This window comes from Oryx dammah, unplaced genomic scaffold (genome assembly GCF_014754425.2).
Source record: "Oryx dammah isolate SB20612 unplaced genomic scaffold, SCBI_Odam_1.1 HiC_scaffold_14, whole genome shotgun sequence".
NCBI classification, from domain to species: domain Eukaryota; kingdom Metazoa; phylum Chordata; class Mammalia; order Artiodactyla; family Bovidae; genus Oryx; species Oryx dammah.
The window spans coordinates 31707877-31735866 of record NW_024070198.1 but is presented as its reverse complement, the minus strand read 5'-3'; the positions used below and the strand labels follow the sequence as shown (position 1 = coordinate 31735866).

General features: G+C 45.4%; 1 pseudogene; it reads left to right on the top strand.

Annotated features, from left to right (window-relative positions):
* Positions 1 to 11326: 11326 nt before the first annotated feature.
* Positions 11327 to 27990, top strand: part of LOC120873640 — a 37403-nt pseudogene continuing 20739 nt past the window's right edge.

The window sequence follows — 27990 nt, the reverse complement described above, 5'->3', positions numbered from 1 at the left end:
GAAGGTCCTGACCTATATGCAGGTCAGGAAGCAACAGTTATAACTGGACATGGAACAACAGACTGGTTCCAAATAGGAAAAGGTGTACATCAATGCTGTACATTGTCACCCTGCTTATTTAACTTCTATGCAGAGTACATCATGAGAAATGCTGGACTGGAAGAAACACAAGCTGGAATCAAGATTGCCGGGAGAAATATCAATAACCTCAGATATGCAGATGACACCACCCTTATGGCAGAAAGTGAAGAGGAGCTAAAAAGCCTCTTGATGAAAGTGAAAGAGGAGAGTGAAAAAGTTGGCTTAAAGCTCAACATTCAGAAAAAGAAGATCATGGCGTCCGGTCCCATCACTTCATGGCAAATAGATGGGGAAACAGTGGAAACAGTGTCAGACTTTATTTTTTTGGGCTCCAAAATCACCGCAGATGGTGACTGCAGCCATGAAATTAAAAGACGCTTACTCCTTGGAAGAAAAGTTATGACCAACCTAGATAGCATATTCAAAAGCAGGGACATTACTTTGCCGACTAAGGTCCGTCTAGTCAAGGCTATGGTTTTTCCTGTGGTCATGTATGGATGTGAGAGTTGGACTGTGAAGAAGGCAGAGCGCCGAAGAATTGATGCTTTTGAACTGTGGTGTTGGAGAAGACTCTTGAGGGTCCCATGGACTGCAAGGAGATCCAACCAGTTCTTTCTGAAGGAGATCAGCCCTGGGATTTCTTTGGAAGGAATGATGCTAAAGCTGAAACTCCAGTACTCTGGCCACCTCATGCAAAGAGTTGACTCATTGGAAAAGACTCTGATGCTGGGAGGGGTTGGGGGCAGGAGGAGAAGGGGACGACCAAGGATGGGATGGCTGGATGGCATCACAGACTCGATGGACATGAGTCTGGGTGAACTCCAGGAGTTGGTGATGGACAGGGAGGCCTGGCGTGCTGCGATTCATGGGGTCGCAAAGAGTCGGACACGACTGAGCGACTGAACTGAACTGAACTGATGCATACAGTCTTTATTATGCAACTTTATGTGCTTTTAAAAAAGACAACAAAAGATGGAATACTGTTCATGTTGTTTTAAAGTGTGCTTCCTCTCTTAGTTGTGACTATCTTTCTGAGTCAATAAATGAACATTTAAAACGTCATTTGTAACAACTGCTCTCTCCTCAGTCATATGGATTCACTCCATGTTACTCTTCCAGGCCTCTACTGTTGAACATGGAGGATATATCTAATTTTTGACTGTCAAAAAAAGAAAAAAAGCATTATGGGGACTTCCCTGGTGCTCCAGTGATTAAGACTTCACTTTCCAGTGCAGGGAATGCGGGTTCGATCCCTGGTCTGGGAGCTAAGATCTCACATGCCTCGCAGCCAAAAAACCAAAACATAAAGCAATTTTGTAACAAATTCAATAAAGACTTTAAAAATGGTCCACATCAAAAAAAATTCTTAAAATCTTTTAAAAAATATTGTGGTTATATCTTATCATATGCTCTCATATGCTCTTGTTTCTGTAGAATAAATCCCCCAAATTGGAATTTCTGAGTCAAAGATGTATATGAGAACTGCTATCAATCAACACTCCTATGAGGAGTGTATGTCTGTTTCTTAAATTCTCACCAACACTGAACATCATTGGCATTTTCTCCTAGTTTTGACCATGCTTAACACAAAAATACTTATTATGATTAATAATAATTTGCATGCTTACCGGTGCAACACTGTACTGGATCTGAGGATCCAAAGAAGGACACATGCAGTCATCTGCCTGAAGGTTTCTTATGGGAAGGCAATCTATAATCCCAGAGAATCTCAAATTATCCAGAGTGTGAATACTCATTTTAAGAAGTTTGTATGTGATAATGGGAGAGAGGGGACACAAAGTATATCATATAATATTGTTCCCAGAATCCTGGTCTCGGGACCCTGCTTTATGCAATGACATGCCCTTTAGCAGTGCTTCTTTACAGAGTTCCTGCTAAGTGTGGGACGCTGTGCTAAGTAGTTATGTCATCACACAACACCTTTACAACATCCTTCTGAGAGGGATTATTGTTCAGCTCTTTCTGAAGCTGACAAAACTCAGGCACAGATTTAACTGACTTACCCAAGCCTACTTACATCTGGTAAGCATTTGAGCCAAAAAGATTCATGGAATTCTGCCTGTGATTAGAGCAAGGGAGTCCTTAGACTCAGACTTTAAAGAATTTAGACTTTAATCTTTAAGATGTAGCAAGTTGACACCAAGTTGTCCTAGCAGAGGAGAGAGAATCTGAAGTTCAGTGCAGAAGCAGCGACGATGAATTTGGTTTGGAGAAAAGCAACCCTCCATAATCCAGCGGTTTTGAAATGCCCTCTGAAGCAAGTCAGAGCTAAAGCTCAGTAATCCCATGCTGGGAATTTGCTACTGAAGGAAATTAAGTAGTGGATAGTTAATGGTGATTCTTGATCTCTCTCGTTTTAGACTGTCTCAGAGCTTCTCACACTAGTGTATTTAGGAGTATATGAGCATCTGCTGAATGCAGATTCCTAGAGTAAACTCAAGGCATCTGGTTTATAGGGTCTGGAGTGGAGGCCTGGAATCTGTCTTTTTAACCATAAGAGGCTGATGTAAGAGGTCCTCAGATCAAGCCTTGAGATTTATAGCGAGTCTTCTGTGTTAAAATACATGATCCTGAGATGAGTGGGAGATGCCAGCTCCTACCCTGCCAGGGTCCAAAAGAAAATCCATTTTAGTCGTATTTGAATTCTTTATGGAAACAATGACAGACTATATTGAGGGGCTCCAAAATCACTGCAGGTGGTGACTGCAGCCATGAAATTAAAAGACGCTTGCTCCTTGGAAGAAAAGCTATGACCAACCTAGACAGCAAATTAAAAAGCAGAGACATTACTTTGCCAACAAGGAAAGCTTTGGTTTTTCCAGAGTCATGTATAGATGTAAAGAGTTGGACTATAAGGAAAGCTGAGCGCTGAAGAATTGATGCTTTTGTACTATGATGTTGGAGAAAATTCTTAAGAGTCCCTTGAACTGCAAGGAGATCCAACCAGTTCATCCTAAAGGAAATCAGTCCTGAATATTCATTGGAAGGACTGATGCTGAAGCTGAAACTCCAGTACTTTGGCCGCCTGATGCAAAGAACTGACTCCTTGGAAAAGACCCTGATGCTGGGAAAGATTGAAGGTGGGAGGAGAAGGGGACGACAGAAGATGAGATGGTTGGATGGTGTCACCAACTCAATGGACATGAGTTTGAGTAAGCTCCAGGAGTTGGTGATGGACAGGGAAGCCTGGAGTGCTGCAGTCCATGGGGTCTCAAAGTCAGACACAACTGAGCAACTGAGCCAAATTCTTTATACTGATGTGCATTTACCTGGTTGGTGGCTAGGTCATCTTTAGTTCAGTCGCTCAGTTGTGTCTGACTCTTTGCAACCTCGTGGACTGCAGTACACCAGGCTTCCCTGTCCATCACCAACTCCTGGAGCTTACTCAAACTCATGTCCATTGAGTTGGTGACACCATCCAACCATCTCATCTTCTGTCGTCCCCTTCTCCTCCCACCTTCAATCTTCCCCAGCATCAGGGTCTTTCCCAAGGAGTCAGTTCTTTGCATCAGGTGGCCAAAGTATTGGAGCTTCAGCTTCAGCATCAGTTCTTCCAATGAATATTCAGGATTGATTTCCTTTAGGATGGACTGGTTGGATCTCCTTGCAGTCCAAGGGATTCTCAAGAGTCTTCTCCAACACCACACTTCAAAAGCATCAATTCTTCAGTGCTCAGCTTTCTTTATAGTCCACCTCTCACATCCATACATGACTACTGGAAAAACCATAGCTTTTATTAGACAGACCTTTGTTGGCAAAGTAATGTCTCTGCTTTTTAATTTGCTGTCTAGGTTGGTCATAGCTTTTCTTCCAAGGAGCAAGCATCTTTTAATTTCATGACTGCAGTCACCATTTGCAGTGATTTTGGAGGCCCCCCAAATGAAGTCTGATACTGTTTCCATTGTTTCCCCATTTTATTTGCCATGAAGTGATGGGACCAGATGCCATGATCTTAGTTTGCTAAATGTTGAGTTTTAAGCCAACTTTTTTTTTTTTTTTTTGCTCTCTGCCATAAGGATGGTGTCATCTGCATATCCGAGGTTATTGATATTTCTCCCAGCAATCTTGATTCCAGCTTGTACTTTATCCAGCCCAGCATTTCGCCTGATGTACTCTGCATATAAGTTAAATAAGCAGGGTGATAATATACAGCCTTGACATACTCCTTTTCCAATTTGGAACCAATCTGTTGTTCCATGCCCAGTTCTAACTGTTGCTTCTTGACCTGCATACAGGTTTCTCAGGCAGCAGGTCAGGTGGTCTAGTATTCCCATCTCTTTCAGAATTTTCCACAGTTTATTGTGATCCACACAGTCAAAGGCTTTGGCATAGTCAATAAAGCAGGAGTGGATGTTTTTCTGGAACTCTCTTGCTTTTTCCATGATCCAACGGATGTTGGCAATTTGATGTCTGATTCCTCTGCCTTTTCTAAATCCATCTTGAAGATCTGAAAGTTTCTGGTTCAGGTACTCTTGAAGCCTGGCTTTAAGAATGTTGAGCATTACTTTGCTAGCATGTGAGATGAGTGCAATTGTGCAGTAGTTTGAACATTCTTTGGCATTGCCTTTCTTTGGGATTGGAATGAAAATTGACTGACCTTTTCCAGTCCTGTGGCCACTGCTGAGTTTTCCAAATTTGCTGGCATATTGGGTGCAGCACTTTCACAGCATCATGTTTGAGGATTTGAAATAGCTCAAATGGAATCCCATCACCTCCACTAGCTTTGTTTGTATTGATGCTTCCTAAGGCCACTTGACTTCACATTCTAGAATGTCTGGTTCTAGGTGAGTGATCACACCATCGTGATTATCTGGGTCATGAAGATCTTTTTTGTACAGTCCTTCTGTGTATTCCTGCCACCTCTTCTTAATATCTTCTGCTTCTGTTAGGTCCCTACCATTTCTGTCCTTTATTGTGCCCATCTTTCCATGAAGTGTTCCCTTGGTATCTCTAATTTTCTTGAAGAGATCTCTAGCATTTCCCATTCTATTGTTTTCCTCTATTTCTTTGCATTGATTGCTGAGGAAGGCTTTCTTATCTCTCCTTGCTATTCTTGGAAATCTGCATTCAAATGGGTATATCTTCCCTTTTCTCCTTTGCCTTTAGCTTCTCTTCTTTTCACAGCTATTTGTAAGGCCTCCTCAGACAACCATTTTGCCATTTTGCACTTCTTTTTCTTGGGGACGGTCTTGATCGCTGCCTCCTGCACAATGGCATGAACCTCCTTCCACAGTTCTTCAGACACTCTGAAGTATGCATTTGTTCAACAGCAAAAGAATCTGCTGCACTGCAGGAGGCTCAGAAGACTCAGGTTCAAGCACTGGGTCAGGAAGATTCCCCGGAGGAGGGCATGGCAATCCACTTCAGTATTCTTTCCTGGAGAATCCACGGACAGAGGAGCCCAGTGGGCTACAGTCCTTAGAGTTACAAAGAGTCAGACACCACTGAAGCGACTTAGCACGCATGCATCCATGTGCCTGTTAAAGGCAGCTATTTATCTTTCCTTTGGCTTATCATTCCCTTAATAAATTAAGATTTATACTTCACCTGACATTTCAAAAGGACAGCCAAGCCCTGATCTTTGGGATAGTCATAGATTCAGTTTACAAGGATCCCATCCACATCTTTTCCAAGTAGAAATATTAACCTGCTTTCCCTCTTTTCTTCCTGACCCTGAAGCATTTACTTAAAAAGGGAGGAGGAAGTGGGAGGAGTCTGTCTTCCTGATCTCAGTTTAGTTCTCTGTCAGATCAATTTATTTCCCGGTTCAACCCTGGTGATAGCCCTTGCTGCAGCCCTTCTCCTGTGCAGACCTTGGGAGGGAGCAGTGTTCAAGCCCGAACATTGAGGACACCAGCAAGTGGGCACAGCAAAGCAGCGAGAGGTGTGGAAAACCACACACCTGGGGGCCAATAGGCCTGCATCTTCCTGGCTCTGCAAACTTCAAGGAATCTATGCCTTCAACCCCTGCTTATTAGGAGCGGATGATGGTGCCTCCTCTGCGGGGTCCACCATGACTGAAAGTGAAGTGAAAGTGTTAGTTGCTCAGTCATGTCCGACTCTTTGGGACCCTATGGACTGTAGCTTGCCAGGCTCCTCTGTCCATGGGATTCTCCAGGCAAGAATACTGGAGTGGGTTGCCATTCTCTTCTCTAGGATTAGTCGAGTGAAATCACTAGAACCTGCAGCGCTGGGTACATTGCAGGAGCTGATGATCGTTAATGTTGTGTCTTGTCCTGAGTGGGAACACATCTTCAGTAAGTCCTAGGTCAGACTCCAGGTCCTAGTTTGGAGTGTAGAACTGCTGTAGTTTACTCCTATGGGATTGCTAACATAGTCTTTGTGTGTGGAGCTGGGCATGTACTAAGCAACAACAAGGAATGCACCTGGGCCTGGTCTGAGCAGCAAGCCTACTGCTACTGCTACTGCTGCTAAGTCACTTCAGTCATGTCTGCCTCTGTGAGACCCCATAGACAGCAGCCCACCAGGCTCCACCGTCCCTGGGATTCTCCACGCAAGAACACTGGAGTGGGTTGCCATTTCCTTCTCCAGTGCATGAAAAGTGAAAGTGAAGTCGCTCAGTCGTGTCTGACCCTTCCCGACCCCATGGACTGCAGCCTACCAGGCTCCTCCGCCCATGGGATTTTCCAGGCAAGAGTACTGGAGTGGGTTGCCATTGCCTTCTCTGGAGCACCAAGTCTGAGCACAAACCAAAACCAGAAAGGAAGGCTGAGAGTGAAGCTTGCAAACTCGTGCCCCAGGGCCTGGCAGCATGGAGAATGTGGGGAGGGCATTCCTCTGATACGAGTCGGCAGGCTGGCATTTTGAGCTCCAAGTTCCTCTCTCTGTCCCCCTTACTGTGTGTAAATGCTTTTCTTTCTAGGAATCACCGGCCCCATGTTTGTGGACTCCCAGGGAGAAAGGCACATGGATTACCTGGTCTATGCCCTATAAAAATCCTGAGACAACTACCTCTTTATGCTTTTTTTTTCAATATGACAGCAATCAGGAAGTCATCAGGTATGGCAGGATCTTTCCCAAGTTTAGTTAATGCTACGGAAAGAGGCCTGGGAGGAGACAGAGGGTTGGGGTTCCTGTTGGGAGGTCAGCTGGGGAATCTAGCTCCTACAATTAAGTTGGTGCTCTCTGAACTCATAAGTCATTGAGAAGCTCTATACAGTCAGCAAAAACAAGACCAGGAGCCAACTGTGGCTCAGATCATGAACTCCTTATTGCTAAATTCAGACTTAAATTGAAGAAAGTAGGGAAAACCACTAGACCTTTCAGGTATGACCTAAATCAAATCCCTTATGATTATACAGTGGAAGTGAGAAATAGATTTAAGGGATTAGATCTGATAGACAGAGTACCTGATGAACTATGGACGGAGGTTCATGACATTTTACAGGAGACAGGGATCAAGACCATCTCCAAGAAAAAGAAATGCAAAAAAAGCAAAATGGCTATCTGAGGAGGCCTTACAAATAGCTGTGAAAAGAAGAGAAGCGAAAAGCAAAGGAGAAAAGGAAAGATATACCCATTTGAATGCAGAATTCCAAAGAATAGCAAGGAGAGACAAGAAAGCCTTCCTCAGTGATCAGTGCAAAGAAATGGAGGAAAACAATAGAATGGGAAAGACTAGAGATCTCTTCAAGAAAATTAGAGATACCAAGGGAACATTTCATGGAAAGATGGGCACAATAAAGGACAGAAATGGTAGGGACCTAACAGAAACAGAAGATATTAAGAAGAGGTGGCAGGAATACACAGAAGAACTGTACAAAAAAGATCTTCATGACCCAGATAATCACGATGGTGTGATCACTCACCTAGAGCCAGACATCCTGGAATGTGAAGTCAAGTTGGCCTTAGGAAGCATCACTATAAACAAAGCTAGTGGAGGTGATGGAATTCCATTTGAGCTATTTCAAATCCTGAAAGATGATGCTGTGAAAGTGCTGCACTCAATATGCCAGCAAATTTGGAAAACTCAGCATTGGCCCCAGGACTGGAAAAGGTCAATTTTCATTCCAATCCCAAAGAAAGGCAATGCCAAAGAATGCTCAAACTACTGCACAATTGCACTCATCTCACACGCTAGCAAAGTAATGCTCAACATTCTCTAAGCCAGGCTTCAGCAATACATGAACCGTGAACTTCCAGATGTTCAAGCTGGATTTAGAAAAGGAACCAGAGGATTTAGAGGAACCAGAGATCAAATTGCCAACATCTGCTGGATCATGGAAAAAGCAAGAGAGTTCCATAAAAACATCTACTCCTACTTTATTGACTATGCTAAAGCCTTTGACTCTGTGGATCACAATAAACTGTGGAAAATTCTGAAAGAGCTGGGCATCCCAGACCACCTGACCTGCCTCTTGAGAAACTTGTGTGCAGGTTGGGAAGCAACAGTTAGAACTGGACATGGAACAACGGACTGTTTCCGAACAGGAAAAGGAGTACGTCAAGGCTGTATATTGTCCCCCTGCTTATTTAACTTATATGCAGAGTACATCATGAGAAATGCTGGGCTATAAGAAGCACAAGCTGGAATCAAATTTTCGGGAGAAATATCAATAACCTCAGATATGCAGATGACACCACCCTTCTGGCAGAAAGTGAAGAGGAACTAAAAAGCCTCTTGATGAAAATGAAAGTGGAGAGTGAAAAAGTTAAAACTCAACATTCAGAAAACTAAGATCATGGCATCTGGTCCCATCACTTCATGGCAAATAGATGGAGAAACAATGGAAGAAGTAAGAGACTTTATTTTTTTGAGCTCCAAAATCACTGCAGATGGTGACTGTAGCCATGAAATTAAAAGACGCTACTCCTTGGAAGAAAAGTTATGCCCAACCTAGAGAGCAAATTAAAAAGCAGAGACATTACTTTGCCAACAAAGGTCTGTCTAGTCAAGGCTATGGTTTTCCAGTGGTCATGTATGGGTGTGAGAGTTGGACTATAAAGAAAGCTAAGCACTGAAGAATTGATGCTTTTGAACTGTGGTGTTGGAGAAGACTCTTGAGAGTCCCTTGGACTGCAAGGAGATCCAACCAGTCAATCCTAAAGGAGATCAGTCCTGAATGTTCATTGGAAGGACTGATATTGAAGCTGAAACTCCAATACTTTGGCCACCTGAGGTGAAGAGCTGATTCATTTGAAAAGACCTTGATGCTGGGAAAGACTGAGGGCAGAAGTAGAAGGGGACAACAGAAGATGAGACAGTTGGATGGCATCACTGACTCAATGGACATGAGTTTGGGTAAACTCCAGGAGTTGGTGATGGACAGGAAGGCCTGGCGTGCTGTGGTTCATGGGGTTGGAAATAGTCAGACACGACTGAGTGACTGAACTGAACTGAACTGAACTGAACTGACTGAACTCATGAAGATTGACTTTGGGCCTTCAAGGAGATTTTGCCCTTGACTGTGGGTATGGCTCAGCCACTTCAGATTCCACTTATAGCATCCCTACCTGTACCTCCACGTCAGCCTAGGCCTCCTCTGATGCTGCTCTGGGCAGGTCCCACTGCCTGTTGTCTCAGGGAGAGGCCCTGGCCCTGGTTGATGTTGGAGCATAGCATCCCTTACAGGATTAGGTTCACAGTCAGTGAAACTGCCTCATCCAGACAAGCCATGGGGATACCAGGACGTGTCTACCACCCTGGGCTCCCAGTACCTGGAAATGCCTGGGAGAAATAGTCTCTGTTTCTGTTTTTTCAGCTACAAATCAATGAGCAACTAGATGAGAATCTAAAATGTAATTCAACTTCTGCTTGCCCCCCACCGCCACTACTTGCAGTCAAGATTTGATTTGACACTTCTCTGTCCCCTTCTTTTATGGAATTTTGTTATTGTTGTTCAGTCACTAAGTTGTGTCCGACTATTTGTGACTCCATGGACTGTAGTCTACTATCCTATCCTCTACTATCTCCTGAGTTTGCTCAAACTCATGTCCATTGAGTCAGTGATGCCATCCAACCATCTCATCTTCTGTCGAACCCTTCTCCTCCTCTTCTCAATCTTTCCCAGCATCAGGGTCTTTTCCAGAGTCTGTTCTTTGTATCAGGTGGCCAAGGTATTGGGGCTTCAGCTTCAGCATCAGTCTTCTAATGAATATTCAGTGTTGATTTCCTTTAGAATTGACTGATTTGATTTCCTTGCTGTCCAAGGGACTAAAAGTCTTCTCCAGCACCACAGTTCAAAAGCATTGATTCTTTGGTGTTCAGCCTTCTTTATGGTCCAACTCTTACACAATACATGACTACTGGAAAAACTATATGAATATAGTTGAATATAGGGACCTTTGCCAGCAAAGTGATGTCTCTGCTTTTTAATATGCTTACTAGGTTTTTCTTAGCTTTCTTTCCAAGGAGAAAGCATCTGATAATGGAATTTTAATGTTCCCAAATGGATTGGCCTAAGCAGGAGATGCTGGTTTGATTCCTGGGTCAGGAAGATACCCTGGAGAAGGGATAGGCTACCCACTTCAGTATTCATGGGATTCTCTGGTGGCTCAGATGGTAAAAAGTATGCCTGCAATGCGGGAAACCTGGGTTCAAACCCTGGGTTGGGAAGATCCCCTTGAGGAGGGCATGGCAACCTACTCCAGTATTCTTGCCTGGGGAATCCGCAAGGACAGAGAGCCTGGAGGGCTAGAGTCCATGGGGTCACAAAGAGTTGGACATGAGTGAGTTACTAAGCGCACACAGAAGAAATAAAGCGACCGTGGCTAACTAGGTTCTCAGTGTTTCAGGAACAGGCATTCTCTATGCAGTGGGGATGTTATAGTCTGTGAAGTGTGAGGATGCTTTCTAACAAGATTTGTCTAAATCGAACATGGAAGAAAACCCCAGCAACATTGGAGAATTGACACATCGTCTTTGAAGTCAGGAGTGACATGGTTTGAATCAAAAGATCGAGTCAGTTATTCTGCCCAGAAAAAAATATTGCTCTCTCATGAATTATACTACCTGAAGGCTAGGTTCAAAGAGTCTAGGTGAGGGGGGGAAACTAGATGGGTCAACAGATGTTTGAGTTTAGAGATCAAGGCCTGTTTTTGCAATGACGTGTGTGTTTCAGCTGTCCCTGCTATACCTAAGGTAGAGACAAGTAGAATAAATCAAGTTGGCACTGACCTTTAATTGTCTTCTTCTTTTTTTTAAGACCCATGGGTAATTTCTCCACTATTTCTTGGCTCTATAGCTCCCTTCTTGAGGACATACATGGCTGTAGATTTTCCAAAGGGCTCTGTGAAACTGAGGCGGCTTTTACAGGTCAGAGTGGCCACCTGGAGAAGGGAGCAGAAAAGGATTCATTACAACAGGGCTTCTCAGCAGTGGCAACAGCACTGATGTTTAGGATGTGATAATATTTTTCTGTGAAGGGCTGTCCTGTGCCTTGTAGGAGGCCTACCAGCATCCCTGGCTTTCACACACTAGATGGCAGAAATGCCCTCTGGCTGTAACAACCCAAAATGTCTCCAGACATTGCCAAACATTGCCTGGGGAGGCAACGTCACCGGCCTCCCCTATCGAGAACCTCTGCCCTGAGAAAACTTGGCCCTTGAGAGTTGAGTCTTGGGAATTCCATTTCTACAGAGATGGAGTCTGGAAAAGGGAGTGTTACCTGGTGGTTAGGAGCCCAGGCCTGCAACGAGGTGGATCATAACTGAGGACAAGTGTAAAGAGAACACATAGTATATGTTGAATGAAAGGTGGTGATGGTATTAGAAGTTTTCTCTGCAAGGGAAGTTTCTATATAAGGAAGAGGTGAGTGCAGTTGCCATGGGAATCAGATGGGTATGGGAAGACCATACACTTGGGGCCCAATAGGATTCCCCGAGAAGACACATCTGAGTAGACTCTGTGTGCTTTAATTTGGACCCGCGCCCGGGCGGCTGTTGAGCCTTCTGTTTAGCAGGGCCAGGCTGGGGCCCCAGTGTGGTCACTTTTGCTCCTGGGTGGGCCTCAGCAATGCTATGTCTCTGCCCTTTAGGTGTGACCGCTGTGATCTTCGGAGAAGGCAATGGCACCCCACTCCAGTACTCTTGCCTGGAAAATCCCATGGACAGAGGAGGCTGGTAGGGTGCAGTCCATGGGGTCTTGAAGAGGGACACGACTGAGTGACTTCACTTTCACTTCTCACTTTCATGCATTGGAGAAGGAAATGGCAACCCACTCCAGTGTTCTTGCCTGGAGAATCCCAGGGACGGGGGAGCCTCGTGGGCTGCCGTCTATGGGGTCGCACAGAGTCAAACACGACTGAAGCGACTTAGCAGCAGCAGCAGCTGTGATCTTCACCCTAACCCTCCTGATTACCATCCTGGGAGCTGTCATCATAGGTCTTATTTTAAGGATAAAGAGAGGAAAACTACAGAGGTAAAATAAAGATGCTGCTTCTGCTGCTAAGTCGCTTCAGTTGTGTCCAACTCTGTGTGACCCCATGGACGGCAGCCACCAGGCTCCCTTATCCCTGGGATCCTCCAGGCAAGAACACTGGAGTGGGTTGCCATTGCCTTCTCCAATGCATGAAAGTGAAAAGTGAAAGTGAAGATGCTCAGTTGTGTCTGACTCTTAGCGACCCCATGGACTGCGGCCTACCAGGCTTCTCTGTCCATGGCATTTTCCAGGCAAGAGTACCGGAGTGGGTTTGGTGGCAAATCAGTTATGATGACATCACCATTCTGCCCCAGGGTAAGGTGAAGCCACGCCTGGCCCAGACATCCACTTTCCTGCTCACTGCTTGTGCCTCATGGAAGGGTCCTGAGCTAGGAGCCTATGAGGGCACAAGCTGACTCACTTATAAATTGAATGCTTAATGGAGAGTCTTGGGCCCTGAGTTCTTATTCTAGACCTACCACTTTCTTGCTGGGAATATAATTTCCGGGCCTCAGTTTCTGAATACTTAAATATGATCAGATGGTGTCTAAAGTTCCCTTCAGCTCTGTTTTGTGGTGTGTAGAAGAACCTGTACGCATGCATGCATGCCAAGTCACTTTAGTTGTGTCCAACTCTGCGGCCCCATGGACTGTAGCCCACCAGGCTCCCCTGTCCATGGGATTCTCCAAGCAAGAATGCTGGAGTGGGTTGCCATGTCTTCCTCCAGGGGATCTTCCTGACCAGAGATTGAACCTGTGTCTCCTGCATCAGCAGGCAGGTTCTTTACCACTAGTTCCACCTGGGGTCGGGAAGATCCCCTGGAAAAGGAAATGCCAACCCACTCTAGTACTCTTGCTTGGAGAATCCCATGGACGGAGGAGCCTGGTGGGCTATAGTCCACGGGATCGCAAAGAGTCGGACACGACTGAGCCACTTCACTTCCACCTGGGTAGTAGAAGAATCCATATATCCTGCTCAAATATTAAAGCTGGCTCCTGGGGAGCATTTAGTTATTTTCAAAACCACATTAACTTCTTTAACTTACTGATAATTAAGACAATACAATTCATTTATCCAACACACACATGTGTTGCCCATCTACTTCAGACCAGCAGAGTGGAGGGTACACTGGGAGTAGATGCCTTCCGAGGGAGGCAGGTGCTCTGGGAGGTGTCTACAAAGTGAGGCAGAGACCCCCACAGGTCTTTGTGGATGTGGGTCAGGGATTGAATGTTGCAGCACTGTGAAGGCTTCAGAGAAGGGGTGTCATTTGGGGAGGGTAGGCTTGCAAGAGGTGACCAGGAGAGGTAATGCCAGGGTATATACTGAGAGGTGGGGCCTTCTCAGGGCTGCGAGGCTTGACACACATTTAAGAAGCATGACCTTATTTGATACGTATATAACATTTATGTAATTCCAGAAAATACAGCATTAACTGTATTTTATGCATCCTTTAAGCTTGAAGTTTTGAAGTGTCTTTTTTTCTTCTCTTTTTTTTTTTGTTGTTGTTTTGTTTTTGTTGTTGATATTAGACAGGGTAATTTTTGCCAGCGTATATTGATTATTCTGAAGTACTTTTTGCCTTCCCAGAGGGATTAACGAGAAATGTTCTTTAGAGTAGAAAGACAGAACCCAAGTTTCTACACTTTGATAAGAGCTCTTTGTTCCTGCGGGACGGTGAAGGGAGGGTTTCGAGTTTACTTTCAAGTGATTCTCAAAGTGATTGAAAACCCACAGCTGAAATAAATTTTATGTCAAAGATTAAAAATTTTAGAATTTCAGGTAGTACTTGTTCAGGAATACATGCTACCGATGATATTCAGAGAATAACAAGATAGGCAGATCAACTATTGAATTAGAATGTATGCACTTCAACAAATATATGAATCTCAAACACCTCACAGCAAAAGTGTTCCAGAATGTTGTTACTTGTTAGAAAATTGCTCAAGTTAGACCAAGGGAAACAGGTTTGTTCTGAAGACATTTAGCTTAATCGCAAAAAACAAGAAAGCACGATGAGTCAAAATCAAACATTCTTCTCTTGTTATGTATATTTGATTCCTGTTATATTGGCTTTATTTTCAAAATTGTAGTTTGCAAAATTAGTTTCCTTTTATTGGTATTCTTAATGATACTATTTATTGAATAAATGAATTATGACTTTCAATAAAAGGTGACTTGACAGGTATTAAGTCAAAGAGTGGAGAAGGTAATGGCAACCCACTGCAATATTCTTGCCTGGAGAATTCCATGGACAAAGGAGCCTGGAGGGCTACAGTCCATTGGGTTGCAAAGAGTCAAACATGACTGAGCAACTAACACTTTCACTTTCAAGTCAAAGAGGCTTGATCAGGAGATTGGTGTTCATTTGTAAATTATTTTTCAAGTGTCCCTGGGGATCCTGGGGCTCACTACTCTGGGCTTGGGTGGATGACAGAATGAGGTAGAGGTGTGGTGGGGAGGAACTGTGAGCCCTCCTCTTCTGCAACTAAAACAGCTCTGCTTGGTCTATTGTATTCTATATCAGGGTCCTGAGTAAGACTCTTCTCGAAAAGCAGGGTTACTCTGTTTAAGATATATTCTTTAGGGACTTCCCTGGTGGTCCAGTGATTAAGGCTTTGTGTTCTCAATGTAGGGGACCTGGGCTTGATTCCCTCGTCAGGGAACTAGATCCTGCATGTCACAGTGAAAGATCTTGCATGAGGCAACTAAGACCTGGCCCAGCCAAATTTAAAAAAAAATTATAAATCTTTAAAAAAAAATCTTAAAATACATTCTCTAGGTGTTGGGGAGGCCCTGGGGGCGGGACGCAGAGAGGCCGCATCCTCACATGCTCATTGAGGAAAATGACTTCAACGTCAGGTCATGGGTCAGGTTAAGTGCCAGAGTCAGAACTTGAATTGGGGTAGCCTGAGCCCAGAGTCTGTGTGGATCACAATCAACTGTGGAAAATTCTGAAAGAGATGGGAATACCAGACCACCTGACCTGCCTCTTGAGAAATCTGTATGCAGGTCAGGAAGCAACAGTTAGAACTGGACATGGAACAACAGACTGGTTTCAAATAGGAAAAGGAGTACGTCAAGGCTGTATATTGTCACCCTGCTTGTTTAATGTATATGCAGAGTACACCATGAGAAACGCTGGACTGGAAGAAACACAAGCTGGAATCAAGATTGCTGGGAGAAATATCAATAACCTCAGATATGCAGATGACACCACCTTTATGGCAGAAAGTGAAGAGGAACTAAAACATCTCTTGATGAAACTGAAAGTGGAGAGTGAAAAAGTTGGCTTAAAGCTCAACATTCGTAAAATGAAGATCATGGCATCTGGTTCCATCACTTCATGGGAAATGGGGAAACAGGGGAACAGGGTCAGACTTTAGTTTTGGGCTCCAAAATCACTGCAGATGGTGACTGCAGCCATGAAATTAAAAGACGCTTACTCCTTGGAAGAAAAGTTATGACCAACCTAGATAGCATATTCAAAAGCAGAGACGTTACTTTGCCAACAAGGGTCCGTCTAGTCACGGCTATGGTTTTTCCTGTGGTCATGTATGGATGTGAGAGTTGGACTGTGAAGAAGGCTGAGCACTGAAGAATTGATGCTTTTGAACTGTGGTGTTGCAGAAGACTCGAGAGTCCCTTGGACTGCAAGGAGATCCAACCAGTTCATTCTGAAGGAGATCAGCCCTGGGATTTCTTTGGAAAGAATGATGCTAAAGCTGAAACTCCAGTACTTTGGCCACCTCATGCGAAGAATTGACTCATTGGAAAAGAGTCTGATGCTGGGAGGGATTGGGCAGGAGGATAAGTGGGCAACAGAGGATGAGATGGCTGGATGGCATCACTGACTCGATGGATGTGAGTCTGAGTGAACTCCGGGAGTTGGTGATGGACAGGGAGGCCTGGCGTGCTGCGATTCATGGGGTCGCAAAGAGTCGGACACGACTGAGTGACTGAACTGACTGAACTAACTGAGCCCAGAGTCTTAACCATGACACTGTCCACATTGGCACAGACCCAGCAGTAGTGTGTGCAGCAGTTCAGCACTTGCACTGCAGGTCAGAGAGGTCAGCGTTGGAGTCCTGACTCTCATTTATTAACTGCTTTTCACCTTGGCATTAATCGTCCTCATCTATAAAAGTCACAGTCTCGTTAGTACTTGGTCATCCTACTGAGAACAATCGAGTTGTGTCCTGTTTTGCAGCCAACCCAGAGGGCCATGCCTGTGTCCAGAGGGAACAATAGTATCACGTCTAGTGTGACAATTTTGGGGGATGTCAGCTCCTTTGTGGACAGCCAGTAGGGTCAAGAGCTCTTTTATGCCCCAGTAGGGCTTTACCAGGTACTTCTGAGGGCAGAGTGGTTACATGCAGATGTTCAAATTCTGGTTGTACAGCTGTGTAACCTTGAATAAGTTCCCTAACCTCGATGATCTTGTCTGTAAAAGGATGAATCATACCTGCCTTGCAGGGCCATGCTGCCTATTAAATGAGGTCTCCTGTGTCGAGCAGTGAGCTCAGATCCTGGACCCAGCACCGTGTTACCGCCCCAGGTAGGTTTGGCCTGGGAGGTGCTCAGCGATGCTTCCTAGGTAGATTTCTTTCCCATCTTCTTTTCCTCCCTCCACCGCCTCCGCCCTATCCTAGCTCTTTCTGAGTGTAGCATTTTCTGGTTAATCCTGGGTTAAGAACATTCTGCTCCTTCGGCTCCAGGGCAAACATGTGGCTATCTGGTATGTTGGTGACCAAGTAGAAACCTGGATCAGGAAGCTGCCTGTGCTGCAGGAAATCTGGCTGGTGAGGCCCCCACCCCTGGGAGGAGACAAAGCTTTGCTGCCCTCAGCCTCTCCCCTGCCAACTCCCCATTCCCACCTTGGGTGGGAGTGGCCCTCACCCCAAAAGGCAATGGTGGGAATCTACTTCCTTAACTTGGCCCAATACCACCACCCCAAGAGCCCAAACTGAGGTCTAAAGACCTCAGTCCCCTTACGCCTGACTCAGCGCCTGAATCCCGGGAGCTCTCCTAGCCTGTTCTCTGCCTTTAATCCTGGCCTTGATCCTGCCTCTTCATTCTTTGTGTCTATCTCCCTCGAACCCAGTCTTTGCAGGGAGTCAGGTTTATAGGGTTCACTTTTGGACACCCTGGTTTTACGTTGTGTTGTGTTAGTTGCTCAGTCGGGTCTGACTCTTTGTGACCTCATGGACTGTAGCCCTCCAGGCTCCTCTGTCCATGGGATTCTCCAGGAATACTGGAGTGGGCAGCCATTCCTTTCTCCAGGGGATCTGCCCGATCCAGGGATCAAACCTGGTTCTCCTGCACTGCAGGCAGATTCTTTACTGTCTGAGCCACCAGGGAAGCCCTCTGGTTTTAGTAAATCCCCATTACTGGGGAGACTTCAATCATCCCTCTGGTTTATTTGCTGGGGGCAGACTGCCTGGATTTACCTCGCAGCTCTGCCACTAAGAAGTTGTATGGTCTTTAACACGTTACTTTATCTTTTGAGCATGTTTCCTAATCTGTAAAATTCGAACAGTCATAGTTCTTATCTCACAGGGTCTTTTCGAAAACTAGCTGACAGTGTGTAAAGCACATAGCATCATCCCTAGGGCAGGAAACATACTATCATCACAAGCTATTATTCCATCATTATTTTCAGATGTGTGAATTAAGGCATGTTCCCTTCTTTGGTGTTTGCACAGAATCACCAAACATCTGCATTGTCACCTAATGTTGCAAAAAAGGAAGTCTTAAGGTAAGCAAAAGAATCAGTCTTACCTCACATTCGATTAGCAGCACCCTTATGGCAGAAAGTGAAGAACTAAACAGCCTCTTGATGAAAGTAGAAGAGGAGAGTGAAAAAACTGGCTTAAAGCTCAACATTCAGAAAACTAAGATCATGGCATCTGGTCCCATCACCTCATGGGAAATAGATGGGGAAACAGTGGAAACAGTGGCTGACTTTATTTTGGGGGACTCTAAAATCATTGCAGATGGTGATTGCAGCCATGAAATTAAAAGACGCTTACTCCTTGGAAGGAAAGTTATGACTAACCTAGATAGCATATTCAAAAGCAGAGACGTTACTTTGTCCACAAAGGTCCATCTAGTCAAGGTTATGGTTTTTCCAGTGGTCATGTATGGATGTGACTGTTGGACTATAAAGAAAGCTGAGCACCGAAGAATTGATGCTTTTGAAGTGTGGTGTTGGAGAAGACTCTTGAGAATCCCTTGGACTGCAAGGAGATCCAACCAGTCCATCCTAAAGCAGATCAGTCCTGGGTATTCATTTGAAGGACTGATGTTGAAGCTGAAACTCTAATACTTTGGCCACCTCGTGCGAAGAGCTGACTCGTTTGAAAAGACTCTGATGCTGGGAAAGACTGAGGACAGAAGGAGAAGGGGACGACAGAGGATGAGATGGTTGGATGGCATCACCGACTCAATGGACATAGGTTTGGGTAGACTCCGGGAGCTGGTGATGGACAGGGAGGCCTGACATGCTGGGGTTCATAGGGTTGCAAAGAGTCAGACACGAATGACTGACTGAACTGAACTGAACTGAACTGAATAAAGAAGCTTATCAATGCTTTTGCCCCTTCATCCGAGAGGAGTTCTTTTCCAGTCTAATTTCAAGATCTGAATTATCTTGCTGGGATGCCTGCAGAGGATTAAATTAGCAGCGCAGTTGCCAAGTGTCTGGTTTCTCTGTTCTGGGTGGAAACTGTCTGAGCTTGGTTTTGACTCCTATGGTGTCATAGCTACTTCTGGACTGTGCTCCTGGGCCCATCCTCCCCATGGTATGTGACCATCAGCTTTATGTCAGGAACAAGGAAATATTTGTAAAACTCAAGACTGCATGACTTTCTCAATATTGAATCAGGTTATGGTTTCTCCCAGGAAGAGTTCTGGTTACTAGATTTCAAGTTCTCTGCCTCAGGTGTTATCATTTCTGCTTAATCATCCAAAGTGTTAGGATCAAATCTACAGAACCTATGAAGCTCCCTGTGCTTCCAGGTGAGTCACTTGTGATGTTTGGAATAATTGTGTTTTTCAGGATGTTTTGAGAAACTCAGGCCATGAAATGGATTGGATATTCAAGCTCTCATTTGCATACTCACATATCATATGTGAATATCACATAAACCTACGCAAAGAACAAATAGTATTCTTGAGTTGTTCTGTGTCTTGGATTAACTGTAATCTTTCTTGAAAATTCTGGTCCTCTTCAAATCTCTTCAAACAAAATAATTCCACTCCTAAAATCCACCTCTTCCATCAGATTTTCCATCCTTTTCACCCTCCCTGATCTCAAATACATGTCAACAGAGTAAAATATTTTACACTCAAGTTGGAAGGGATACCTAAACATGAACAGAGTATTTACATTTTAGCGTAGATTTTTTTTTTATCCCAAAGAAAATCTAATTACTAGATCATACAGTGAGTTGGAGAGGGAGATCCTAATAACCCTTCCTTATCCCTAACCCTTGATTCTTTTCTCCAGAAAATGGGAATAACTGTCACAGTCGCCATAGAGCTGTTGATCTAAGTGGTGGCCTTAGGATGCATATCTGAGAAAACAAACCAGCAGGTGAATCTTCACTTTGGGCAAAGAGGGTTGTGATGGATGTAAAGAAGAGGAGGAGCAATAATAGTAACAATAGCTAAACTATATTTAGTGCTTACTTTGTTCTCACAACAAAATATAAGGACGATCTTAAAAAAAAAAGGTAGATTTATTATCATCCCCATTTCACAGGTGGAAAATGACTTGGGGGACCCATTCTGAGGGTGCTCTCTTCACCCTGGGCTAAAATCCAGCTGGTCTTTTTAAGCTCACTGCATCTGCTTTTTCCATTAGAGGGGACCAAGCCAATGACCTGGAAATGGGTCCTGGTGAGGGAGTCACTCATCCTGACACACGGCAGCAGGACAAGGCTGTCCGGCCATGAATCAACATTCCCATCCATCAGCTGATAGCCTCCTATAGGCAAGACCCTGCCTGAGTGCTGTGGGAGATACATGGGGGAAACATAAACTCTGCTCTTCTGGGTTTCTAGGCCAGTGACTCACTGAGTGGCTGTGGCACATTGCTTCCCCTCTAAATGGTAGGAGCGGATCAGTGAGCTTAGAAAGAGCAGCTGAATTTTAGCCCAGGGTGAAGAGAGCATTTTCAGAATGCTGGTCCACAGTGTCATGGCCCACCTGACTCATTTTTCCATCTGAAACAGGGATAATAATAGATTTGCCTCATATTCTGTTGCAAGGATAAAGTAAATTAATGAACACAAAGTGCTAGAAAGTATCTGAGCCAGAGGAAGTATTGCTGTAGCCACGCATTCTGGGAAACAAACTCACTCAGAAGGACAATGCAGATAGTGGTGTGCAGTTTATTACACTGGCTGCCCAAGGCAGTCTCCTCTTAGCCAAAGGACCCCGACCAGTTTTTGTGAAAACCTTATATACCCTAAGTGTACTTGCTCAAACCCAACTCCCCAGATTCCTTGAAACTAGTCTGGACAAGGTAAGAGAGAGATACGATCAAAGTTAACCCATGATTCACGTGTCACAAGACTAGATAAAGAGTGGATATTTATCAATAGGCCTGTGGTCCTATCCCGATAAACATAATGGAATTTACCACTTTGTTCTGTTACAGAGATAATTAGCATATTCTTTTAGGCAACAGAGAGTCCAAGTACAAGTCCTGAGGCTCTTTTATCCGGGGGTCTGGTTTTCCATTGGTGTGCCGTTTCTACAGACACCGGGCACAAAGTTCAGAGTCCACGGGGAGGGTGACCATGTGTGTAGCCTAATGCTCACAGCCTGGCCTAAGAGGGAGTCCAGCTCTGTCTGCTTCCTCCTTCATTCCCCCATCTTGATGCTCTTAACTCATATTAGGAGCATCACTCATAGGGATATATTGCACCCTGGCTCTCCGACCGCCAATTTGGGAGAATGACATCAACCTTCGGGTTACAAAGTTCATAATACATTGTAAAATTCAGGGTCCACAAAGCAGAACTATCAAGGTAACTATAACAATGGTAAATATAGTTTTCCATCAATTGCCCTTCACCCAAGAGAGGACTGAAGCCCAGAAAGGAATGTTTTCATTTGACATTGCTTTTACCTGGTTTTTCATGTCATCTAAAGCAATCGATACATTGCCAGATAAGTCAGGAATGTATACACAACATTCAATCTTAATTATAGCACAGGTCCCTCGTTAAGCAGCTGTGAGTATGTCCAAAGCAATTCTATTATGAATTACTGCTTTTCTCATTTGGATTTGCTCTTCATTTAAGGCTTGGATGGCTTTTGTTCCATCTAGGAGGGCCTGTTTTGTGAAATTAGTCAAGGCCTCTACCTTAATCATAATATCTGTTGTCCCTATAGTGAAAAGTGAAGTCGCTCAGTTGTGTCCGACTCTTTGCGACCCCATGGACTGTAGCCTACCAGGCTCCTCCATCCATGGGATTTTCCAGGCAAGAATACTGGAGTGGGTTACCATTTCCATCTCCAGGAGATCTTCCCAACCCAGGGTTTGAACCCGGATCTCCCAGACTGTAGGCAGATGCTTTACCATCTGAGCTACCAGGGAAGCCGAAGGCAGCAATATACTCATACCACTGAAACCCGGATCTTGTCCACCTAGTGTGTAAATAAGGTAGATTTATCGGGGCTTGTTGTAGGTTAGGCTTTTGTTACACTGGCATTTATATCAAATGTAACCCCATGACCCGAGTTTATTGACTGTAGGTCTTACACCAAGAGAGCAAGGAGAGATTATGATTGACAAGAGAGAGGAAAGTCTCTTTTTGTCATTCCAGAAAAGAGCAGAGTGGTTTAAAATCTTGGCAGAGTGGTGACACCCACCAAGGAAGTCCCTCTATCACTGACAGAAGCATAGCCCCACTTATCCAGCAGCTGGAGGTGTTTTGGAAGTCTGGTAGGAATGTGCCCATGAGATGAAAACATTGTCCTGAGTTGAAATGGAAGTTAAATTCAAAATCATGTTGATGAGGCCAAGCAGCAGGAGTTGATTATGCGGCTTCATCCTGAAGGGGTTCGTCTGGGATCTTCGTTTCCTTCTTCTTAAGGATGGTCTTAGTCTCTCGAGGGTCAGTGGGGTCCCTCTGTGCAGTCCACTCAGTATTTTTTGGGTCTGCATGGTATGTTCTCTTCACCCTCGTATGATGGATCCAAGGGACAATACCTGCAACTTTAACTGCAGTAGGGGTAGTTAGAATAACGTAAGGGCCCTTTCACCGAGGGGCTAGCAAATCATGTTTCCAATCTTTGACCCATACTTGGTCACCAAGCGTAAACTCATGAATCTGTTCCCCAAGGGGGAACAGCACCCTTTCTTGTACAAACTTGGTTACCCGATTTATTACCTTACCCAGTTCCATCTGCTGTAAAATCCTATCCCCCATTACCTGAGGCAAATTTGTTGACACCTGTTTTATTATGGGAGGGGGCCTCCCATACACAATTTCGTATGGAGAATAGCCTTGGGACTGTGGGGTCATCCTGAGTCTGAGCAGAGCCCTCGGAAGCAAGTCCACCCAGGAGCAGTCAGTCTCTATGACCCACTTGGAGAGTCTCTTTAATGTCCGGTTGGTTCATTCCACCATCTCAGAACTCTGGGCCTATATGCAGTGTGCAGTTTCCATTTGATGTTTAAAGTTTTGGTTACTTGTTGTACTAAATCAGCTACAAAAGCCAGGCCATTGTCTAAACCAATGCTGGTAGGAAGTCCAAATCTGGGAACTATTTCCCTAAGCAGGCACCGGGCTACTTCTGATGCTCTTTCAGTCCAGGTAGGAAAAGCTTCTACCCATCCCGAGAATGTACATACCATGACCAGCAGGTAACGGTAGTGTCAGTGAGGTTTCATTTCAGTGAAGTCCACTCCCAGGTGTTCAAAGGGCAGCGTGCCTTTCAGCTGAATACCCAGAGGTTTTTGTCTAAATACCTGAGAGGCAGCATTAACTTGTGAGCAGGCACCCTGGCCTAGGTGGGTCGCTTGGTGTGTTTGGCTTACCAGATTGTGTGCCAGCTCCTTTGGTACCAATAATTTGCCACTTGGCAATTCCCACCATCCCTTTTCAGTCTTGATGGCCCCTTCTGCTTTGGCTAACCTGACAGCCGTTGTCCTTGTTTTATCAGGCTGGTGCCATCAGTATATAGGACCTAGCTAGGGTCTGGAGCCTTGTGTCCTTCTTTAAAACAAACCCCAGATACCTTACCGCCTCCTTGCAGATCTGTGCCTTCTTCTTCGACACCCGGTAACCTGCTTCCATCAGCAGCTGGAGCAGTGCTTTTGTCCCTTCCCAGCATTTTTCCTTGGTCTCAGCGGCCAGCAGCAGGTCATCTCCATATTGTAGGAGCCAACATCCGTTCTCTTCCAGATGGAATGAGTTCAGGTCAGAAGCCAAGGCTTCCTCAAAGATGGCTGGGGAGTTCTTAAACCCTTGTGGGGGAGTCCAGATGAGCTGTTGCTTGGTGCCCCCAACTGGGTCTTCCCATTCAAAGGCAAACATGGGCTGTGACGCTGGGGCGAGGCGTACACAGAAGAAGGCATCCTTGAGATCTAGGTGGGTATAAACTTTAGTCCTCAGCGGGAGGAGGCTAAGTAAGGTATAAGGGTTTGGAACAGTGGGGTGTAAAGTCACAGTAGCCTGGTTGACCAGCCTGAGATCTTGTACAGGCCTATGGTCCTGTCCTCCTTCCTTTTTGACTGGTAGGATTGGCATATTCCAAGCCGAATGGCACTCTACTAGAATGCTCGCTTGTTTCACTCTATTGATGTGGGGCAGTATGCTGGCCCAGGCCTCTATTGGTAGTGAGTACTGGCGCTTCCTAACCAGGATGATGCCTGGTTTGAGTTCTTTTATCACTGGGGCTTGATGTTTAGCCAGCCTGGGGGGAGGGGGTGTTGTCTTCCATCCAGACCTCAGGGAATAATTGAGTTAGCTCTCTCTCATGCTCTTCCAGCCCACCCGGTTCTTCCTTTGGGGGCTCATGCAACCTCCACTCATCTTGGGGTGGTATTGAGAGAGAGAGCAAGTAAGTCATAGTGTCCATCCAGAAGGTGGGCCTCTCCTCAGGGGAGAAAGTCATTTGTGCTCCTAGTTTGCATAGCAAGTCTCTTCCCAACAGGGGTACTGGGCACTCAGGAATGTAGAGGAATTCATGAATCACTTGGTGCCCCGCCATTTGACATTTTCTGGGCTGGCAAACAATTTAATCATCTCTTCTCCCGATACCCCAGTTACATTGGTAGACTTTTTGGACGTGGTGGTCTTTTTGGACAGTGGTGCCACAGGTGTTACTACTGACAGTTCTGTTCCTGTATCCACCATGAAGTCAATGTTTTGGTCCCCCACTTTTAAGGTTACCAGCAGCCCTATTTAATTTCCAGTCCAGCAAGCCCCACAGCTGCGGGAGCTTCCTCTTCCTTCCTTGCCTTAGGGCATTCATTCTTCCAGTGGCCAAAAGCTTGGCACCGGACACACTGGTTTGGCTGTAATGGGGCCTGGGACCTCTGTTGGGACAGGTTGAAGGACTGTCCTGACCCTGGGGCAGAGGAGGTTTTCCGGAGGGGCCGAGATAGACTTTCCCAGAGCAGCAGCTAGCATTGCAAATCTCTTGTTTGTTCTCTTTCGTTCCCTCCGGCTCTCTTGCAGAGTGCAGTCTCTGTTTAATTCCAACGTTGCCCTCCCCTTCCTGTCAGTACTCACCGGAGAGGCGGATATAGCTTGGGCGGTTCGGCTGGAGCTGTATCCTGGAAGTGTTGGCCAGAGGCTTCTGTCACCGGGATCGGAGCCTGCCCAGGTGGTGGCTCTACGACCTCAGGGAGAGCTGGTGGAGGAGCAGCGGCTGCCGCAGGACTTCACCTGACCCTGGATTGGGCATCAAGGTGGCCTCTGGTCCTGGTGGAGCACTGGGAGGCAGGCGCGTCATTATCCAGTATGGGGGAGGGGTCAGGTGGTCCCCATCCAAATCCTGCAGAATTTCCTTTTTTAATCATCAGTCAATTTTTGTGCCATTAATATTTTTCCCTTTCCCTTCTGGATACAGAACCTTGTCCAAGTAGGAGGGTCTTGAGCTAACCCTAGCCATGAGTCAATATATGGATATTGATCCAAGTGTCCTTGCTCTCCTGTGACTACTGTATAGACTGCTTCCACCATTTTTAAGTTCAGGGTGTTCTCTGGTGGCCACCCTACTCCCTTAGAGGGCCATTTGACCTCACAGAGTATGTGGAGGCGGTTAGGCTTCATCTTCACCTCATAGTCTCCTCCTAGTCCCCTCTTTAAATGTTTAATCATGGACTCCAATACAGTTGCCATAGATTCACTTCCCCCCACCTTGCTTACCTTCTCGGACCTTCTTCTACTTTTCCTTTTCGTTCTGTCTACAAAGTTCTCAGAATCCTATGTACTTCTGATATTTCCACTCAATGACACTTAAATTGCCATTCTGCCTCCTTCCTAACCGGGGTGAGAAGAGACTTACCTGCTAGATCCCAGAGGGAGAAGCGGGATCGGCATGTCTTCACCTGCTGGTCAGCACAGCCGAACCAGAACACCACGTGGTCCAAGACTGTTTCTCCCTTAAAGTCCGTTCTGTCTTGGTGGGCTTGATCAGGTGTGGATGAAAACACAGATGGGTTAAATATTCCATGTCCCAGGCAGTCTCCGGGAAAGCCAATTCATACTTATGTATCCCCTTCCTTCTAGCCTAACAATTCCAAGGGGGTCAAGAATTTCACAGCAGATGGGACAACTCCTGGGGAGGGCAGAATACGAGCATACAAGGACCAGTTTTCTATCCTAAAAATCCCCTGGCAATTGCTGGTAATAATTTCCCCTGAGACGGCGTGGACACACCTCCTATATGACCTTCACAAATTTCCTTGCTAAGCCCTAGCACGCTCGTCGACCTGTGTACCAAGCAATCGGCACCTGCCTGTTCCAAGCTCCGTGGGTCCCCACTCCTAGTCCCTCCCAGGGGGGTGATCAGGCCCCCTCTTCCACCTCCTCACCTGAGCGCTCAGTTCCCCTGTTGCCGTCCACTACCTGCTAACGTGAAAGGTCCGGGTGTTGAAGAAGCAGAATCCTTCCAGAAGGGCGAGGCGCCTTCCCCCCTCTAGAAGATTCAAGCCACAAGGCCTCGGAGTAGTCCCAAATGGGACTTGTCTCCTCAAAATGAGGAGTTTCCCAGTCCATGCACCAAATGTTGTAGCCGTGCATTCCGGGAAACAAACTCACTCAGAAGGGCAATGCAGGTAGTGGAGTGCAGTTTATTACACCGGCTGCCCAAGGCAGAGTCTCCTTTTAGCCAAAGGACCCCAACCAGTTTTTTTGTGAAAACCTTATATACCCTAAGTGTACTTGCTCAAACCCACCTCCCCAAATTCCTTGAAACTAGTCTGGACAAGGTAAAAGAGAGCTATGATCAAAGTTAACCCATGATTCATGTGTCACAAGACTAGATAAAGAGTGGATATTTATCAATAGGCCTGTGGTCCTATCCTGATAAACATAATGGAATTTACCACTTTGTTCTGTTACAGAGATAATTAGCATATTCGTTTAGGCAACGGAGAGTCCAAGTACAAGTCCTGAGGCTCTTTTATCCAAGTGCAAGTCCGGAGGCTCTTTTATCGGGGGTCTGGTTTTCCATTGGTGTGCCATTTCTACAGACACCGGGCACAAAGTTCAGAGTCCATTGGGAGGGTGACCATGTGTGTAGCCTAATGCTCGCAGCCTGGCCTAAGGCGGAGTCCAGCTCTGTCCACTTCCTCCTTCAGTATCAGATATATTTTAGCTACTGTTATTATTATTGTTGTTACTCAGCCTCCATGTAGGTTTCTTGGATGAGGTTGACCTGATTGACCTTGAAGGACATTTGTTCCTCAAGAATTCGATTGCTTTTTGTGTCTAAGGAGCTAAGTCCTAACGCCTGCTAAACTTTGACCTCCCAGGCATTAGTGGAAAGCCGATGTATTGTTACCAAGCGAGGTAGACAAAGAGAACCTCCCTGTGATTGGTTTCCGTGGACAACTCTGAGTCACCACTCATACTATTTTAGTAAAACTTCATTGAGCGTCTCTTAAGGGTTTGATCTAATCTGTGCACGTTCTTAGGAAGACAAGGACTTGTCTTCATCTTTGAATGGCTTAAAATTAAGCTAAAGAGAAAGTGAAAAGGTCAGGAATTGTACATAGGAAATTATTTAGATGGTGGTGTGACAGTTTTAAAATAGGAAGCTCTGACGTGGTATCCTCTCTTCTGGGATCTTCTGTTTTTTCCCTCCCCTACTTTCCATTACCTTCCCACTAAGCCCAGGGAAGTAGTCTCATCTCATCTCCAGTGATCTGCCTCCCATCCCAATCAAAGCAGTTGGCATCATTTATATTGGATGTAAAGAGAAAGCTAGTAAGTTCTCACCATGATGTGAATGACTAGCCTTTTTGGTGTGGGTGTTTG